General features: G+C 46.0%; 1 long non-coding RNA gene across 1 annotated transcript in view; it reads left to right on the top strand.

Annotated features, from left to right (window-relative positions):
* Nucleotides 1-19500, top strand: part of LOC109496568 — a 395231-nt gene that overhangs the window by 319939 nt on the left and 55792 nt on the right. The window contains exon 5 of the long non-coding RNA XR_006593882.1: nt 3938-3985. This is a non-coding gene — a long non-coding RNA (uncharacterized LOC109496568). The remainder of the gene's footprint in view (nt 1-3937; nt 3986-19500) is intronic.

Below are 19500 nucleotides of genomic sequence, written 5' to 3'. Positions count from 1 at the left end.
CAATAACCATTCCAAGTACTTGTTGGGGGGAAAATACTTAGGTCAAGAATCTGGACAGAGACAGGGGCGCCAGCTGGACGCAGATCTACAACATGACACAACAATAGCTATCATCTGCCAAGTCAGTGGGAAGGAAGCAAAGCCTGTAGCAGAAATCACCTGATCGAGGCTTGAAGGCAAATATTTCACAGTAAGGACCTTGAATTGAGAGATATGTATCCCAGCGTGCAAGAGCCCAAACGAGATGGGATCATATGTGGTTGGACACAGGCGAGAAGAATCCAGTCTTGCCCGGTACAGGGGTTATCCCCTTGGCTACACTGAACAAGAGTCATCATCATTTTTCTCAATGAAAAGTACCAAATTTGAACATCAGATGCCATGGCCTATCCTTATGTGTCTTCTTATGCCTGTCTCAGATTTGGGGGTTTCCCTCTCTTGTCTGTGGTAGTGTTACTCAACCTTCCTTCATCCACCCTCCCTTTGCATAAACATAAAAAAAAGCTCATTATCCGGCTGCCAAGGAACTTCTCTATTCCCTTGTTTGACAGTCACTCACATATCTCTCCATGTTTTTATTAGTATTACAAAGTGAGGACCTTCTCATTCTTTTTTATTGAATGTTTATTTATTTAGGGGAGAAAGAGGTCGAGCACCAGAGCGGGGAGAGGCATAGAGAGAGAGGGAGAGAGAGAATCCCAAACAGGCTCTGTAATGTCAGCACAGAACCGCGAGATTATGACCCGAGCGGAAATCAAGAGTCAAGCGCTTAACTGACTGAGCCACATTCAGAAAAACTTCAGTAATAGCACGAGTTCCTGTGTACTCTTCACTCAGACTCTTCCTATTTCCCTTATTATCCTCTTTTTAAATGTTTTTAAATGTTTATTTTTGAGAGAGAGACAGAGCGCGAGCAGGGGAGGGGCAGAGAGAGAGGGAGACGCAGAATGTGAAGCAGGCTCCTGGCTCTGAGCTGTCAGCACAGAGCCCGACACGGGCTCAAACCCACAAACTGTGAGATCGTGACCTGAGCCGAAGTCTGACCCTCAACCGACAGAGCCACCCAGGCGCCTCTCCCTTATTACCCTCTTAATATGTATACTTATATTTGTTTTCTGAGCCATTTAAAAGTACCTCGCAGGGGCGCCTGAGTGGCTCCGTCGGTTGCGTGTCCAACTTTGGCTCAGGTCATGATCTCACGGTTCCTGACTTTGAGCCCCGTGTCGGGCTCTGTGCTGACAGCTCGGAGCCTGGCGCCTACTTCGGATTCTGTGTCTCCCTCCTTCTCTGCCCCTCCCCTGCTTGCGCTCCGTCTCTCTCTCTCTCTCAAAAATAAATAAACATTAAAAGAAAAAATGTTAAAGTAACTTGCAGAGATGATACCCCATTACCCCTTAATATTCTAGCTTATGTTTCCTTACATAGCCAGATACAGCCATGAAACAATAGCTTCTGATCTGCAGATGTCCCTAGCATTTCACGAATTATCCCAGTAAGGTCCTTTACAGGTCAGCTCCGACCCCAGCCACATGTGGCATTTAGCTGTCAAATTCTCTCGCTTTCCGTGGCTGGCCATTTTTGAAGAATACAGGCCAGTTACTTTGCAGAACATTCCTCAGTTTGGGTGTATCTATCTCAACGTGTTTCCCCACGATTAGATGCAGGTTTTGCTTTTTTAGGCAGAACTAGCACAAAACGCCAGTATGTTTTTCTCAGTGCATCCTCTCGGTCGGTACCCACCCATATATAGTGTCTGTCCATATGGAGCATCTGCTAGCGTCTCCGTGGTAAAGTTAATTTATTTACAAGTAGTTTGTATTTGGAAATTAATGAGTAATTAATCCGTGTTTTACGGAGAAACGTTTTGAGATCCCGTAGCTGCCCCGTTCCTCATCGGACTATGCCCCAGCACTTCTGGCCTCTGCTGATGATTCTCGTCTGAATCTGTTATTACTCTCCTAGCTTTGCCACGAAATTCTGTTAAGGGTGACTTTGGCATGAATGGTCTTAAAGGAATAGTTTCCAGGTTGTCGGCTCCCCTCTAGATGATTCTAAAACTGCTGTCTGAGACCAGGCTGGTTCTCCTTTCGTGGGGGGAGGGGGGCACAACTTCAGGGTGTCCTTCCTGCAGGACTCCACGAACACAAAGGGACGGATGCCCCAGCTGGTCCTCTCTCCAACCTCCCTTTGAGAGCTGCCTCTTGTCCCCTTTTACAAAAGAAAGGCCTACCTCTCACCCAGTCCCCGAATCTTACTGTGGTGCAGTCCCCCAGGCTACAGACAATCCGGGACTCCAGACAAAGGGGTGATTCAGAATCTAGCTGTTAGTGTTGAGAAAGTGAATGATTCTAATGATTGGGTTACAAATCCTTTTCAACTCTTTGCTTTCAACAAAATTGAAGAAGGATCTGATGGAGTTGTCAGTTAGTAGATCATTAAAAATAATTTTTGATGATAGATCGCCATACGATTTTTTGGCAAATACCCCGGAAGAGTTTAAAGAATTGAGTGATGTTGCTATAAGGAAACTCTGTCCTTTCCCACCGCTTATGTGAACAAAGTTTTTCAGTGTTTGCAAGTATGACTAACGGGGGGAAAAAAGGAATAAAACTGATCCTGGACTCTATCTCTTTTAGACAATAAGAAATATTCAGGAGTTAATAGAAGGGAAAAGTCCCCTTCTCATTTCAGATATATGCTTCCAATAAAATTGTGCTTCCCATGTTCCATAATTATTTATCAAAATGTATAATGTATTTGTTGTTTTGAGCAATGGAGTACAAATAAAAATAGTTGTAATGATAATTCAACACAGAGGAAACTGTTTAACATTTATAGCATCAAATTCACAGAAGATATCAAAGGTTTCAAAGCTTAACTTTGTACGGAAACCTGATCCAGAAAATTGTAACAGAGGGATCAATAAAAAAGCCTCTCCAGCGTTAAAATACATGACGTTGTAGTAAATTCTGTGCAGGGGCTGGAATGGAAACAGAAAAAAGAGGAATGTGTCAAGTCTCCATAATATTTAGCTTCTCCGGTATGAATTTAAAAGAGCGAATAACACTGATTTTATTTTACAGCGTCAACATTAAAGTGTGCTAGAAATTACCCAACGATATAACCTTATGATAAAATAGGTTAGCCTTCCATTTTAAAATGTGAGGAATAAATAGGTTTTCAAAAACTTTGTGGGAGCCACAAGAGCCATGGGCATTAGAAGAACACTGCTAAGGAAGACGCTCCCTCACGGGGATTACTCACAGTATTTCTCTGAGGCTTTGCCTCCTGTTTTCTAGGGCAAACCTTTTGCTTCCTGTCCAGGGTCCCTCTCCACCTTGCTTTGGGAGCCCCACTCACCCATCACACTCGCCCTACCCCCATCCCTCTGTCGGCTCACCCCCAACGTCAAAGACCAGCTCACCCCTTGGCGGGAAAAGCTCCCAGATCATCCCCGTAGATACTCAAATTCAAGATCGTCTCCTGAGTATTGCACTTATTATACGTAGATCCCTAGATCACATGGCCCCTGTCTGAGTGTCCTCAAGATCCCATATCCAAAGAGGAGAAACTCGCCCTGTGGCAGGTGCCCCCTGGTCACGGTTCTGTTTGAACGAGGGCCGTCTCCCTCAGGGCACGGGCACCCTATCAGGCCGGCTGCATGGTGAGTAAAGCACAGTAGAGTCCACGGCCAGAAGGAAGTCCGTAGCCATCCCTAAACTGCAGGATCCTTGGTAACGTGCAAATTCCCAGCCCTGGCCCACAGGATAATCTAATTTGGTGAGTGTGGGAGAAAGCCCAGCACACGGGGTTCGGTCCCCGCCAGGTGACTGTCTTGACTTTTGTCCTGGGGCCTTACTTTGAGTGTCGCTGCCTCAGAGTGTGATCTTGCATCCCGATCTGAGCTGCTCAAATCCGTTCTTTTGTTTCTGTTCAGGTACTCGAAATTCCAAAGGGTTCACATGGAATCACAAGTCAGCTGAAGGTAAGTGAGCTGTCAATGCGCAACATTTTTATGTTTGTGGTTTATTCCGGGCTGATTATTTACATCAAATGACTCTATACATTATACTTACAATATCGATTTTAATTGGTAGTCGAATCAAGCACAAAGACAACATTAATATGTAAGTTTAATTGAATTTTTATTCTTTTGTTTTTTCTTTAAGTTTATTTATCTTGAGAGAGAGAGATTGAGAGAGAGAGGAGAGTTGGGGAAGGGCAGAGAGAAAGAGAAAGAAAGAATCCCAGGCGGGCTCCACATTGTCATCGCAGAGACCATGTCATGAGACTCCAGCTCATAAACCATGAGATCATGACCTGAGCTGAAGTCAGACACTTAATCGACTGAACCACCCAGGCGCCCCTGAATTTTTAAATATTTAGGCTCCAGGAGAGATACACGAGGGGAGCCTGGGTGGCTCAGTCGGTTGAGCATCAGACTTTGTCTCAGGTCATGATCTCACGGTTTGTGAGTTTGAGCCCTGCGTCGGGCTCTGTGCTGACAGCTCAGAGCCTGGAGCCTGCTTCGGATTCTGTGTCTCCCTCTCTGTCTGCCCCTCCCCCGCTCACGCTCTGTCTCTCTCTGTCTCTCAATAATAACTAAATGTTAAGAAAAATTTTTAAAAAGAGAGATACGTGAATAAGGAAAATCAATTTGCAGAAGAAGAGATATAAATGATGAACATATTCTAATTGGGCCTTTCTAATTAAATATAACAGTATTACATGAGAACAATGTAAGAGTATCGATAAAAATCTATGGGAAGGGTACTATCAAACAAACACTATGGATGAGGACCATGGAACTATAGCACTCTATATCATATATATAGATCCATGGAATCTATATCCTACCCACGCAATTTGGCCATTCCTGTAAACGTAATTTAAAATTCCGTACTCTTTTAGCCAATAATGCTCTCTCTATAATTCTAGTTAAAGGAAATGCAAAGTTAAAGTCAAATTTGTTCACTCCTTAACTGTATATTAGTTAATGGTAGAACGCTAGTAGCAATAGACAGAAAAGAACTGATATAAGGGATTGGGGCAAAGTCACTGGAATAATATACAGTTCTTGAAAATGTGATTGTCAAAACACATTTAATGTTACGGGACAGTGTTCGGGGACAGAACATAAAGGGATTACAAATGTGTTAAACAGAGGGAAGGGAGGAGGGAGGGAGGAAGGGGGTGAGAGAGAAAGCATGAATCTAAAACACATATAGGTAAGAAAAAAAAAAAAGAGGCAGCCATAATGGTGAGATTAAGGGTAGCTTTTATTTCCTTATGTACGTTTTCTTTAGCTTTGAAATTCTTTGCAATGCATGCATCAGTTTTGCCATCCAAAACAGTATTGCTCTAAAAAGCATGTTAAGTAAGGATTCCAACCTCTAAACTGCTGGTTTTGGGAAAAAAAAAAAAAAAAAAAAAAAAACAGACTTCATGGTCCACTGGCAGCATATTTGCACCAAGGACCACAGAACTAGTTCATTCCTCTGTCCCCCAAGTCCATGGACGGCAGCTGAGGCACCTCTCTCTCTCTCTCTCACACACACACACAATTGGAGAAGGATATTCTAGCACATCCCTCGAGAGCCTACTTCCTTTCCTTTATTCTGAATAATTTAAACGGAGCTGAAGGAAGCTATTCTTTTCCATGAGCTGAGACTGAAGGGTCGAGAGAACCATGTAATGAGTTACTTTGAGTTATCGGTATTATCACGATTAAACGGCCTCTCGTACATTATTCATTCATTCAACAAACAGTTTTGAGTGCCTGTTAGACACTCAGATGGTCACTCTGGTGGAGACGCAGTGGCAGCCGTTCGTTCATCTGTTTAGTCGGCCAGTAAATCGTATTTCCTCCAGTGTTTACCCCGCGTGGGATAGACCTTGCTCAAGACATTGCAGAAACGGCGGAAAACTAGATAGGACAGCCCCTGCCCTCAAGGAGCTCATGCTCCAGGAGGAGAGAGAGAGAGACCATTGGACAAATCGCCGTAATGATAGCTTACATTATGTGCCATGCAGGAACGCACGGTGTTGCAACAGAGACCAACGGTGGTACCTAACCGGGTTAGGTGGTCAGGGAATACCCTGTGTCAATAAGGACCTGGAAAATAAGTAGGAGAGCCAGTCTGGCTGAGGAGGGCTGAGGAACTGTAGCTTTTTATGCCTCAGAGATTTTGAGGGCCCGTGTAGCAGCAGGCGCTGTGCTGAACAGCGGCGGGCGGAATGAGGGCGAATAAGGGTTGAGCCCTGATCTCTGTGACCTCAGACACCAGAGGGTCTGACAGATCCATACACCTAAGTCATCACACGGTCCACTCAGTGTGTGAGAGTCAGAGAAGTCTTCCGAGCAAAGGTGAGTCAAAAAATTTACTTTTTTTCCTTCATTGTAATTGTTTCTTTTATTTATTTTTGAGAGAGCAAGAGAGACAAAGCACGGGAGGGGGAGGGGCAGAGAGAGAGGGAGACACAGAATCCGGAGCAGGCTCCAGGTTCCGAGCTGTCAGCACAGAGCCCAACGCGGGGCTCAAACTCTTGAACCACGAGATCATGACCTGAGCCGAAGTCAGATGCTCAACTGACCGAGCCACCCAGGTGGCCCTGTAATTGTTTCATTTAGCGTTTAAATAGGTAAATGCATTCATATGTTGGAAAATTATAAAAGTCAAAAAGGGTTCACGGTGAAAATCCTCTCTCCCAACGTCTGTCCCTTGTGCCCACTAGCCAGTATCATTCCCTAGAGGTAACCGATGCCATTGGTTTCTTCTGGATCCTTCCAGAGATGATCTATGCTGATCCAAATACATGAGTGTGTTTGGGGTTCTTTGTTTTTCCTTTTTATTACACGATGATCTGGGCTGAATCTTTGAAGTATGGATTTTCCAGAGAAGGGGATTTGGGCAATGACGGGAAGAAGAAGGCAGTGGAGGCCGAGAGAAAGCATGCATCTTAACGACACAGGTTAGGTGCATAGGACAAGCTCTTCTGTGTTGCAGACACATTAAGTGTGAGGCAGGAAGGCAGAGGAGCCGGATCGTGGCAGATCTGTGCCCTGCTGCAGGGCACAGATTTAGTTTAGTTGGTAGCCGGACTCCAACCAAGACTTCCAAGTACAACCGTGTCATGTGCTAATGGGTGTTTTAGGAAGATCGTTCTAGCAGCTGGGAGAACATCGACATCGACGAGAGCCTTGCTCACCAAACGGAAAAGTTGAGCTTCTTTCCTTCAGCCAATGTGAGCCAGGAAAGGTTTTTTTTTTTTTTAACGTTTATTCATTTTTGAGACACAGAGAGACAGAGCATGAATGGGGGAAGGTCAGAGAGAGAGGGAGACACAGAACCTGAAACAGGCTCCAGGCTCTGAGCTGTCAGCACAGAGCCCGACGCGGGGCTCAAACTCACGAACCACAAGATCATGACCTGAGCCGAAGTCGGACGCCCAACCGACTGAGCCACCCAGGCGCCCCCAGGAAAGGTTTTTAAATAGGGTCTGGCGGTATCAGAAGTTGTGTTAGGCAGGTCTGTCAGCAGTGTGTTGTCGTTAAATGTAGCACAGTATCAGATGAGGAAGAACTGACAGAAAACCAAATAAGTGACTCTCTAACTGAACACCGCTCCCAGCAGAAATACAGGCCTTTCCTCTGCTTTTTAACTTTAAGGAAGAAATCTGTATTAGTTACCTATTGCTGCATAACCAATTAGCCCAAAACCTAGTGGCTTACCACAACACACATTAATTATCTCACGGTTGGTATGGGTCAGGAATCTGAGCATGAGTCACGTGGGTCCTCTCTTCAAGGTCACTCACCAGCTAGAATGAAGACATCAGTCGGGGCCACAGGTTCATCTGCAATCTTGCCTGGGGGAGGGCAGTTGGTCATGTTGTTGGCAGGTTCACTAAGGATTGTTGGGGCTTAGCCCCTTGACATCTGGGTCTCTCCCAGTGGCAGCCTGTTTCGTGAAAACTAGCAAGTCAAGAAAGCAGTAACGGAATCTGCTGGCAAGTTAGACATGTTTGTAACCTAGTCTCAGAAGTGACATTCCATCACCTCTGCCATTTCTGTTGATTAGAAGTTAAGTCATTAGGTCCAGTCCATACTCGATCGAGGGTGGGGGATTACACAAGGCATGAATTCAAAGAGGTGGGATCATTGGGGCCCATTTAGAAACCGCCTATCAGGGGAGCTTAATGAGAATTGTTCCTGTGAGTGTCGGGAACCAGGACAAGGTCTGGGGGAAGAAAGCCAGTATTGTTCCTCGTCCACGATCGAGTCAGGAAATCATCGCGCTCTCCCCTGGCCTGCTGATTACCACCCTCGTTACAATCACCGCCCGACCGCCCGTCGCGTTTGTCCACTGGTTCTGATGACAACACACCGCCCCTTTGGAAGTTGGAGCATCTGGGAACATTTATATGCAAGCTGGGTTGGGCTCCATCTCCCTGCTGGAGTCCGACGGTTGTGAGTTTCCTCATTGCTGCTGCTGCAGATACTTAGGACATCAACTCACTAAAGGAAACGCCTTTAACAGTGAAGACCAATTCTTAATGCATCCCTGACTTTTCAAACAGAGTGGGCTGGTTAGTTGGGTTAAGTAGGGCTTTATAAACCATCCTGGTAGAGAAGAGCCTGAGAGTGGGCAACTCAGGGAAAGCCCAGGGGAGCTTAGGGGCCAGAATCCGGGCAGTGTAAGCTACCATTCCAAACCAAATAGAAATAAGGAAAGAGAAATTACGACCGCTACCACTGTCTGTGTGTACGGTGCACCAGTGACCGAGGTCAGGACCTGACCTTCATTATCTTGATTTAGTTCACTAACTGGGCAAGGTCAATGCTGTTATCCCCATTTGACAGAAGGGGAAACTGAGACCCAGAGAGGTTAAGCACTTGGCCGGCAGTCAGCTAGGAAGTAGCAATGCCAGGATACAAACACTGTCAGTATCCCTTAAAGTGGGAACCAGCAAGAATTCATCTTTAGGAACAGTCGTGTTTTGTCCTGAAGTACAGGAAGGCCCCATCAGCTGAGGATAATTTGGGGAGGAAGAAGAGGGAGACAGGCGTCACCTAGAATATATCAAACTTAAAATGGAAATCAAAATAGAAATGTAAATAATGAAGGAAAAAACGCTTTTGTTAGAACGAGTCTTCCTACAAAATGTTTTAATAAAGAAGAAAAGTTTATTTTTTTTAAAGTTAGGTCAGGAATCAACCAGTTTTTTTTGTTTTTTTTTTTTTTCTGTAAAGGGCCAGATGGTAAATACTTTTGGCTTTGTGGACAATAAAATCTCTCCTGTAACTACAGAAGCCTCGAGAGGCGGTATAGAAGCCGCCATGGGCAGGAAGGAAATGAGTGAGTGTAGCTGGTTCCAGTACAGATTTATTTACAAAATCGGGTGGCTGGCTAGCTTTGGCCATTAGGCTGTAGTTGGCCACCCTTAATTGGGTCATAACCGTACGGGATACTAATTCTTAGAAAAAGCAAGAATCGTATGGGTTTTGAACATAGTGTTTCTGACAAAATGTGTGCTAACACAATACAATACCACCCCTCCCTGTGTGGTGTTAGCAGTTTTATCAAAGAGAGTCAACTGTGCCACACCAGGCCCCATCACTTGTCTGAGGGTCTCCCACTCTCCCTTGAGAGCCAAGTAGTTTTCTTTTGAAACTCTTAACACATCATCCTTCTGGATTTTCTCTTCTTCAGGTATAAACTTATCTAACCCCGCTAGATCCCTGTTTCCACGTAACTAAAACAGTTCTCCATCTTTCCATCAACGGTACGAATTCCTGTGGCATTTGTCAACTTTGCTGTTCACGTTCAAGTCGGTTTCATGGGGATTGTGTGTTTGCTGAGTAGGCATCCAATGGACAGCAAGACGGGGGGGGGGGGGACCCAAATAGAGTGTGAACTGATGTGCAAAGCAGGTGCTAACCAAGGAAAGATCTGAGTAAGAACTTTGAGATAGTCTTGTCATTGCTGAGTATTTTCCATGTTGCCGTGATCTCAGCCTCTCTTCACAGCTGCCACCTGCAGGTACTCAAATAACAAATACTCAGGTAATGATGGCCTCCCCCGTACGATGTATCCACCTTTCTTATGCACACATTGTTCTCTTGCATTCGGTTTTTCTATTGCACCATCACTTACTGAGCTTCCAGTCCGTAACAAGTCACTTTACTGGTACAAATGTCCCCCTCTATCTGAACTCTTACCGGCTAAGCTCAGTCACAAAATACACGGAAATGAATTTTCCTCTAAAATCTTTGTTACCTAAAATTCGGGTGCCGAACGGTTTCAGAAAACACTCTATTCCTTGCTATGGAAATCCACTGCTTTTGATCTCATAAACCAATTCATCTTTGACGAGGAAGGGATATTTTTGGTGTTTTACCGTTTCTGCTAGCCACTGTGAAGTCTTTTACTGTCGCCTGTCTGAGAACGTAAGAGAGCGAGTAACTTACCCAAGGCTCCCTTGCCCCTCAACAGTGAAGTGAAATACAGAGTCAAATGTCATGGTTCCAGAGCCCATGATCGTTCTTCCATGTGCCTTTCACATATGGCATTCACACTGATGAAAAGCCCCTCTATTTTTCTCCCACAAAGTCAATGCTACAGATTCCTAAGTTCCTTAAGTCACACTTTAATTAATAATGATGATTTTGGAGCACCTGGGTGGTTCAGTCGGTTAAGTGTCCTACCCTTGATTTCAGCTCAGCAGTTGTGAGTTTGAGCCCGCTCTGTCCCGTCAGTGCCTGGGATTCTCTCTCCCTCTTTCTCTGCCCTTCCCCCACTCTCACACACGCGCACTCTCTCCCTCTCTCAAAATAAATAAACTTTGAGAAATAATAATGCTGATTTTACATCAACAGTAACAGTTATTTACATCAACGGTAAACAGCTGTTTACATCAACAGTGACATCAACAAAAAGTTAACAGTAACGCTGCCTTTTTTAAAGCTGCCAGTAAATCCGAGTGTTAAGAGGAATCCCCTCATAATGCAATTCCTGTATTCGTTGTCAAAGTGGTTCTCAAACGGGTCATGGCACAGCGACATCAGCCTCCCCTGGAAATGTGCTAGAAATGCAGCTCTCAGGCAGTAACTCTGACAAACTGAGTCAGAAGCTGTGGGCAGAGGGCCCATCCATCTGTACTTTAACAAATCCTTCCGGGTGATTCTAATGCCAATGAAGTGGAGAACCACTGAGTTGTAGGAATCACAACAATGGTCTCTGGTGATTGTTGCAATCAGATCCAGAGCAAACATAGGTGTCAAATGTCCAGATGACTCGCGACGGTCACAGAACTGTGGTTAACACTCTTCTTTCCCTTCTCCTGCGTTCATTCGTCTCACAAGTAACTACTGAGCCCCTGTCCTGGGTCAGATATGAAGCCAGATGCTGGGACAAGGTAGGGAAGAAAACAAACACGGCTCTAGCCTCTTTCAGATTTACGGTCTGATGTGGGCGACAGACCAGAAAACACTCAATTCCAGTACAGTGTGGTCCCTGCCATGAGAGGTCAACTCAGGATGCTGGGGGCGAGGAGGTTCCCCTAATCCAGCCCCTAATCCAGCCCCGCAACTCAGTGAAGATTTCTAGAACAAATGACTTTTAGAGAGGGCAGGAGTCCCCAACTTTCTGAGGTCTAGTGCGGTGGGGGTTTGTGTTGTCTCTCCCTTGGGTCCGCAGCCTGCGTGAAGCCACTTCAGATGAAATAAAGGGGAAACACACTCGACCTGTTAACTTCCAGCTTGTTGGAACACTTATCTCTGACATGCGTTGAAAACACACAGAGGGTCAAAGCGCCGTGTGTTCACGAGGTGGGGGAGCAGATAGGCATACCTCCCGGTCCCAACTGTTGGACTCCTACTGCCAATTTACGTAATTTCCTGGGCTTCTTCCTTTTTCTCTTTTAATTTTTTAGGAATTTTATTTTTTTAGTTTATATCCAAGTTAGTTAGCATCTAGTTCAACAATGATTTCAGGAGTAGATTCCTCAGTGCCCCTCGCCCATTTAGCCCATCCCCCCTCCCGCAACCCCTCCAGCAACCCTCTGTTTGTTCTCCATATTTATGAGTCCCTTCTGCTTTGTCACCCTCCCTGTTTTTTTTTTTTAATTTTTTTTTCAACGTTTATTTATTTTGGGGACAGAGAGAGACAGAGCATGAACGGGGGAGGGGCAGAGAGAGAGGGAGACACAGCATCGGAAACAGGCTCCAGGCTCCGAGCCATCAGCCCAGAGCCCGACGCGGGGCTCGAACTCCCGGACCGTGAGATCGTGACCTGGCTGAAGTCGGACGCTTAACCGACTGCGCCACCCAGGCGCCCCTGTCCTGGCATTTTCAAGGCACTCACCGTGGCGTCCAGAAATGTCCTTGTTCGGATGATCCCTTAAATAGTCCCCCTACATCTGAGCCGTGGAGAGGACAGCACCTTCTGAGGACAACGGGTGATCCTTTGCAGGGTTTTTAGCTGGACCCTTAGCGTCTCATGTTTATTCTAGATTAGAGCTCTTGTTGAAAGGGAAAATAAGCTGACCTGAAGGTATTTGCTTATTCTCCACAAAAGGGAGAAAAAAAAAAAAATGGGAGTGGAGAGAAGGCTGCCAAGGACTTCAAAACCGAACAGAGTCTTTGTGGTAAACTCCAAGCCATCACCCTCCCATCGCACTTGGGATGGCCGCACCCAGCCACAGCCAGCCTTCATTCCGTTGTTTACACACACACACACACACACACACACACACACACACACACACACCCTCCAACCCCCAGCCCTCTCAACCGTCCTCCTCCCCCTTTCCCCCTGTGCCTCCCAGACCCACCCCTAGATAAAAATGCCGCTAACAAAGGACACCATGAAAGGGGGCAGGGCCGGGTCCTTTATTGCCTTCCATGCCTCGCTCGGGATCCCGGCCCGGAACTAATGAGCAGCAGCGTTCACTGTGGACACCCTTACTGCAGAGTCCAGAAGGTTCGGCCCCAGCCCTATGCCTGAATTTTCCCCTGCAAGAAAGCACGAATCCTGTGGTATCTTTGGGATAAACGCACCCATGCTTCATCGCCGTTTCGAACAGAGATGTCCTGCAGGGTTAACAAATCAAAGTCTCTCCCAATTTCTTTTGCGCGTTCTACCACGAAGTTAGGTCACTGTAATTTCTGTACGAGGCTCTTCTCTCTCTCCTTTATCCTCTTAGCTCTACCCTTACTCCCCTGATCTTTTATGTGCCAACCATGCAAGCTGTTATCTATTGGTGATTTTTTAACGTCCCTGCAAATTCCTCTCTAACCGTAGACACCAGCCCTGTTCTCAAGAATTTGTTACAGCGCACTCTTCCTTGTCCCCGCAAATGCTGTTGAGGAAACATCACCGATTTTCCATCTCTAATTCCATTCTCACATTAACTTCTTTTTTCTTTTTTTTTTAGCGTAAAACCAAAGTGGTCCCTGTCCCTTTAAGTCAAATATCCCAAATGTGGATTGGAGTTTGTATTGGCATGGTCTTGAAAAGAGAATTATTTCCTGACCTTGCTCGGGAAAGAAAACTTTCTGGCTATTCGTTAGTGAAGGCAATTTTGATGTAAACTGACATTTCTCAGATGCCCATCTTGGGAATAGTCAATGTGAAACCCAAAATTTCTGGCAGCTGAAACCCCGGCCCGTCTGCCAGGCCCTGGGCAGAGATAAAAGAATGTCGATGAGCAGCAGGCAGATGGGATTACAACAAGAAGCCTTTTCTCTGCGCCCAAAGAGATGAGCTGGGGAAGGGGTCAAGGAGGAAGGGGGAGCCACACTTCACAGTGAGGGGATCAACAAAAAGGGCACTTTCGCGGCTTTCTATTGCGGGGGCCGTTTCTCCTGTGGTCCAGCCGTTCCCCTGTTTTGAGCACCATTCATTGAGGGCCGCCTTTCTTCTCGAGGCTTTTATCCCAGGATGCTGAAAGCATTCCCGTGTCCTCCTTCCAGAGAGGACTCTCCCACAGCCCCGAGGCCTCCAGCGGCCGGCCCCAGCCTTTCACTGCTGGCTGCAGGCTGCTGCTACCTACTCAGCTTCGAAAGCGGTTTTATGCTGTGTCCTCGTCCTCCTTGTCTTCCTCGTCTTCCTCCTCCTCCTCCTCCTCCTCCTCTTACATTCCCAAGACCAGGAATTCAACACTTTGAAAAGATAATCCCCAAAAGTAGCGATTGCTCTTTGGGAGAGGATAATGGCTAGGGTTGAGAGAGGGGAACCCTGTTTGAATTCACTCTTGATTTGTTTGCTCGCCTTATATCTTCCACATAACCTGAGAATCGTGCTTATCTTTTTTAAATACTTAAAATCAAAAGGAAAACCACCAAACGCTTTCCTTTGCCACCAGGTTTTCAAAGTGTCAGACACCTGAGATGGGGATTGATTGATTGATTGATTGATTGATGTTTGTTTATTTATTTAAGTTTATTTCTTTATTTTGAGAGAGAGAAGCAGAGAGAGAGGGAAAGAGAGAATCCCAGGCAGGCTCTGCCCTGTCAGCGCAGAGCCCAGTGCGGGGTTCGAACTCATGAACCGTGAGATCACGACCGGAGCAGAAACCAAGGGTTGGACGCTTAACCGACTGAGCCACCCGGGTGCCCTGATAGGGATTTGTTTAAATTTGGCCTCGACAGACAAGCCCCAGGGGAGTAATGGCAATGTGGATTGAGTAGTGCTCAGTCTGGTCCCTGCAGCCAGATGCCTAGACCCAAGTCCCAATTCTACCGCCTCCTAACTGTGTGACCTTGAGCAGGTTACTTAAGTTCACTATACATCAGCTTTCTGTATGAATAGAATTAAGGTAAGAATAGCACACATTTTTTTTTAAGTTTTATTTATTTTGAGAGAGAGAGTGAGCCTGTGAGAGAGTGGGAGGGACAGAGAGAGAGGGAGACAGAGAGGGAGAAAGAGAGAATTCCAAGCAGGCTCCACACTGTCCACAGAGCCCGATGTGGGGCTCAAACTCACTTCGTGAGATGGCGACCCGAGCTGAAATCAAGGGTTGGAGGATTAACTCAGCCACCCAGGTGCCTGCCCCCCAAAATAGCACACATTTTTATAGAATTGTTATGATGATTAATTGGAACACGTTAACTTACATGTTTACTATATAACTATGCATTTACTGTACATTAATATATAAGTATGTATTAACGTACATATTTCCTTCTGGGCAAAAACTGGTTATCCTTCATTGTTCTAAAACAGAAAGCTGGGTGCCCTTGCATTCGAGGCCAAGTCGCTTCTTGGTTTTAACATTCACCGCCCACCTAAGGCCCCAGACGGTGTGGCTCCCAGGACAGAACTGTAGGGTTTGGGGAATTGGTCGCTTAAATAAATATGAGTCTCTGGATTATTTTTATTTTTTCTTTCAAAGAAATTTCCAGAGTAAAAAACAGGACATGTTGGCTGGAAGGAAAATCCCAAAGCCCCCGTTGCATACTTCTATCGTTGCACTGAAGAATGGGTGGGACCTCCCAGCTGTATTGCCCCTGGAGCCCTTCCCCCTTCCTTCAGGATCTCAAGGTCATTCAAGGTCACATGGGTCCCCAGGAAGCTCACGGTCCTCTGCACCCCAATCCAAATACTTCTCCTGAGGGAGAATGGATTTTCCAAAGCCCTGCCCGTGGGTTTTCCAATGTCCCAATTTTATGCTTGTTGTTATGACTTATAAAAGCTTTCTGGGTTTGTTTTGAAGACAAGGGAAAAAATAACATTACGCTATTTTAAACGCCTGCAAATATTTCAAATATGACCCAAGGCAGTAAAAATGCCGTATTTCCCAAACCACAAACCCCACTCCTTGTTAAAATCCAATTGCCATCTGAGTGTGGGATGAAGAGTCAGGATGTCAATTCCTAAGCATCACACATTTTATCTTTCTTTGGGCGACCGTGAAATACTGCTTTCTCCGTCACTTTGACGCCCGTGTTTCACCGATGAACTTCGTGAAACCACTGAAAACCTGCACCCCGAGCGTTTGAACCCCCATACAGCTTGGTTTCGGGGGACGGAGCTTGGTAGAGAGTGAAAAGGGAAAGCAAATCATTTCTGGTGTCTCTTTTTCGAGATGTTAAAGATGGAAAAGCACACATCTGTGTAAAAGGAACCCCATCCCGTTCTTACTGCTTCCCTGTAGAGATTGCGAGGACTGTTTCTGGTTCGTTATAGGAAATGTTGTGCCAAGCCCGGTCTCTGACACTGAGCGCCCAGTGGACAGCTGCAAAGAATGAGGGCTAAATGAGAAGCAAAATTGGCCTAACTCGTTTTATTTTTACTGTATTTAAGTAAGCGGACTGTTTTATGTTAACCGTGTAGTTTAAAATTTAAACACAATATTTGTGCCTACATAAATATTTGGAAAAGGTAAAATGTCATAACACTGGGTGTTTGTTATTAAAGTTGGAGCTTGCCTTTGGATTATGACAACTTGATTAAAAAGGAATGGATTGTTCCCCACTCCGCTTAACTCCAAGTTTTAGTGTTTTGCAACATCACATCTTTCTTTGGGATGTAAACAGACAGTGACAAAGGATAGGTGACTTGTGGAGTCATTGCATCTGAGTACCAGCGTTGCTGGGCGCTTGAAGGCCGACAAAAGCTGCCCCCAGAGCTAGGATAGAGCAACTCCGATGGCAAACCCATCCATCCTACCGCGGCCGGAGAAAACTGACCACCTCTCTCAAAGTCCCAGCAGTGGAAGACTTGAACCTGACTGGGTAAAGGGAACGGAGGAACAGAGAGGTGGCTTTTTTTTCGTTAAGGTTTGTTTTTTTTTCCTCGAGGTGTAACGGACACACCACATTCTATTCATTTTAGGGGTACAACACAGGGATTCAATGTTCGTACGTACCGCAAAGTGATCACCACAGCAAGTCTGCTTGGAATCTGTCATTATACATAGTTACAGAAGGTCTTTGCTTGGATGAGAACTTTGAAGATCCACTCTCTTGGCAGCTTCCAGAAATGCAAACAGTATTATTAACTATCGTCACCAGGCTGTACATGACACGCCTGTGACCTATCTATCTTATATCTGGAGGTTTGTACCTTTTGACTCCCCTTGACTTCTTAATGAAAAATCAAGGATACGGGGGCACGTGGCTGGCTCAGTCAGGGGAGCGTCCGGCTCTCAATCTCGGCTCAGGTCTTGATCTCAGGATCACGAGTTCAAGCCCCTTGTGGGGCTCCACTCTAGGCCTGAGGCCTACTTTAAAAATTAAAAAAGAGAAAAAATCAAAGCGTCGTATGACCTTTATGTCAACATAAGAGGATAGCTTTTTATGGGGCGCCTGGGTGGCTCAGCCCGTTAAGTGTCCGACTTCAGCTCAGGTCACGAGCTTGAGGTTCGTGAGTTCCAGCCACACGTCGGGTTCTATGCTGACAGCACGGAGCCTGCTTCCGATTCTGTGTCTCCCTCTCTGCCCCTCCCTTGCTTGCTCTCTCCCTCTCTCTCTCCCTCTCTCTCTCAAAAATAAATAAACATGAAAAAAAAAGTTTCAGAGAAAAAAGAGGATAGCTTTTTCTGAGCCTCAGCACACACATGCACGCACAAGACCCATCTGCTTTCAGCCTCTGTGATTATCACAGAGCAGTGAAGTTTGGGTGTGACACAAATTGTGCTTCACTCCAGGGGGCTCAGAGCTCCAAGAAGGTCCCCAGTGAAGGTGACCACATCCTACCTTATTGTTGGCCTCTCCCGCTGCTTCTGGGCTCACTGCCTATCCACTGATACGCCTGAGGTGTGCTGTGTCCTTAAAATGAAGGGAAGCACTGGGACACCTGGGTGGCTCAGTCGGCTGAGCGTCCCACTCTTGATTTGGGCTCAAGGCATGATCCCGGGGTGGTGGGATTGAGCCACGCGTCATCGGTCTCTGTGCTGCTTGGGACTCTCTCTCACTCTGTCTGCGCCTCTTCCCAGCTCGCTCGCTCTCTGTGTCTCTCTGTCTCTCTCGGAAAGTTCCATCGAGTCAAAACAAAAAAGCAAATAATCCAAAACTTCAAAGGGAAGAGACTTTCAGAGGAGCTTGTCCGAGTTCAGACCCCAGCCTACCCCGTGTGGCCTGTGTGGATTCGGGCAAGTTGCCCCGCTCCTGTGAGCCTTCCCCTATTGCCTCATATGTAAAAATAGAAATAATAAGAGTGCCTTCCCCATGGAGTTGTTGTGAGACCCGGATGAGATAATGCATGTAAAGCACTTAGCAAATTGCATGGCACACAGGAAGTGCTCGATGGAGGTTTAAAACAAATAAATCAATGAGGCATCTTAAGTGAAGAAAATTTGGGGCCTACCCCAAGACCACAACAGTAGAATTTTCGGCAAAGGAAGCCTTCCAAAGGGAGGCATTCAACCTGCTTCCACCCGGGAGGGGCTGGTGACTTTCCGTCAACAAGCAAACCACAAGAACAAAACACCCCATGCAACCTGTCTGGGCTTCCTCTTCCAGCTCGGTTGGTTCCCAATTAACACCTTATTAGGCTGCACACCTGGGGTGTGACTTTATCTTCTGCCAGCCAGTCTTTAACCCTGTCCTGGATTTTTCTATGAGAAGGCACAGCTGAGTAAGAGTGTCTTCCCCGGAGAGAGAAAGCCACGGAAAGGGCTAAATTCGTGAACTACGGAACTTAGCATAGAGCTCTTCATCTGCTCTTTGACATGGACCTTTTGGCAACCTGGTGAAGCCCAAGGACACCTTCTCAGAATAAGGTTTTCACACGCAGGGGCACCTGGGTGGCTCGGTCAGTTGAGTGTCCTCCTCTTGATTTCGGCTCAGGTCATGATCTCACAGGCCATGAGTTCGAGCCCCACGTCGGGCTCTGTGCTGACAGCTCGGAGCCTGGAGCCTGCTTCGGATTCTGTGTCTCCCTCTCTCTGACCTTCCCCGGTTCATGCTCTGTCTCTCTCTGTCTCAAAAATAAATAAACATTAAAAAAAACTGTTTTTAGTGCAGAAAACAAAATACGTTGGATTATAAAAGAAACAATGATGCGAAGACACAGTGTTTCAACTGAAAAGTTGTGTTCAAATAATACATGAGCTTCTTTAGCAACACATTAAATCACGTGATCTAGAAGCCAGTCTCATAACCTCCAGGATTTTGAAGAAGAAATGAGAGAAAATGCTATTTCAGTGCACTCACCACAACTGGAATATGATCTGAAACTTCCTGTGATTTTTACAGGTAGGAGAGAACCACGTACTGCCATGCTGAGGGTATGGTTTATTGTCTATGTTTTAACACACGGAAATGTTAAATTTCAGCTAGAGGCAGTTGAAAATTGACATGCGGCTTTTTGCCATCCAGGTTTATCTAAGTTGGGAAGCCCTGGCCAAGATGCCTCCAAACCTCCCTCTTTCCCCATCTTCTCTTTCAAGCTCTAGAACCAGGGCCACCTTGCCCATTAGGCACAGTAGACACAAAGCCGAGGGCCCACGATACTTACAAGGGTTCATTAAAATGTTTTTCATTTTAATTTCTTT

This window comes from Felis catus, chromosome A2 (assembly GCF_018350175.1).
Source record: "Felis catus isolate Fca126 chromosome A2, F.catus_Fca126_mat1.0, whole genome shotgun sequence".
Classification (NCBI taxonomy): Eukaryota; Metazoa; Chordata; class Mammalia; order Carnivora; family Felidae; genus Felis; species Felis catus.
This window is presented reverse-complemented; position numbering and strand designations above follow the sequence as displayed.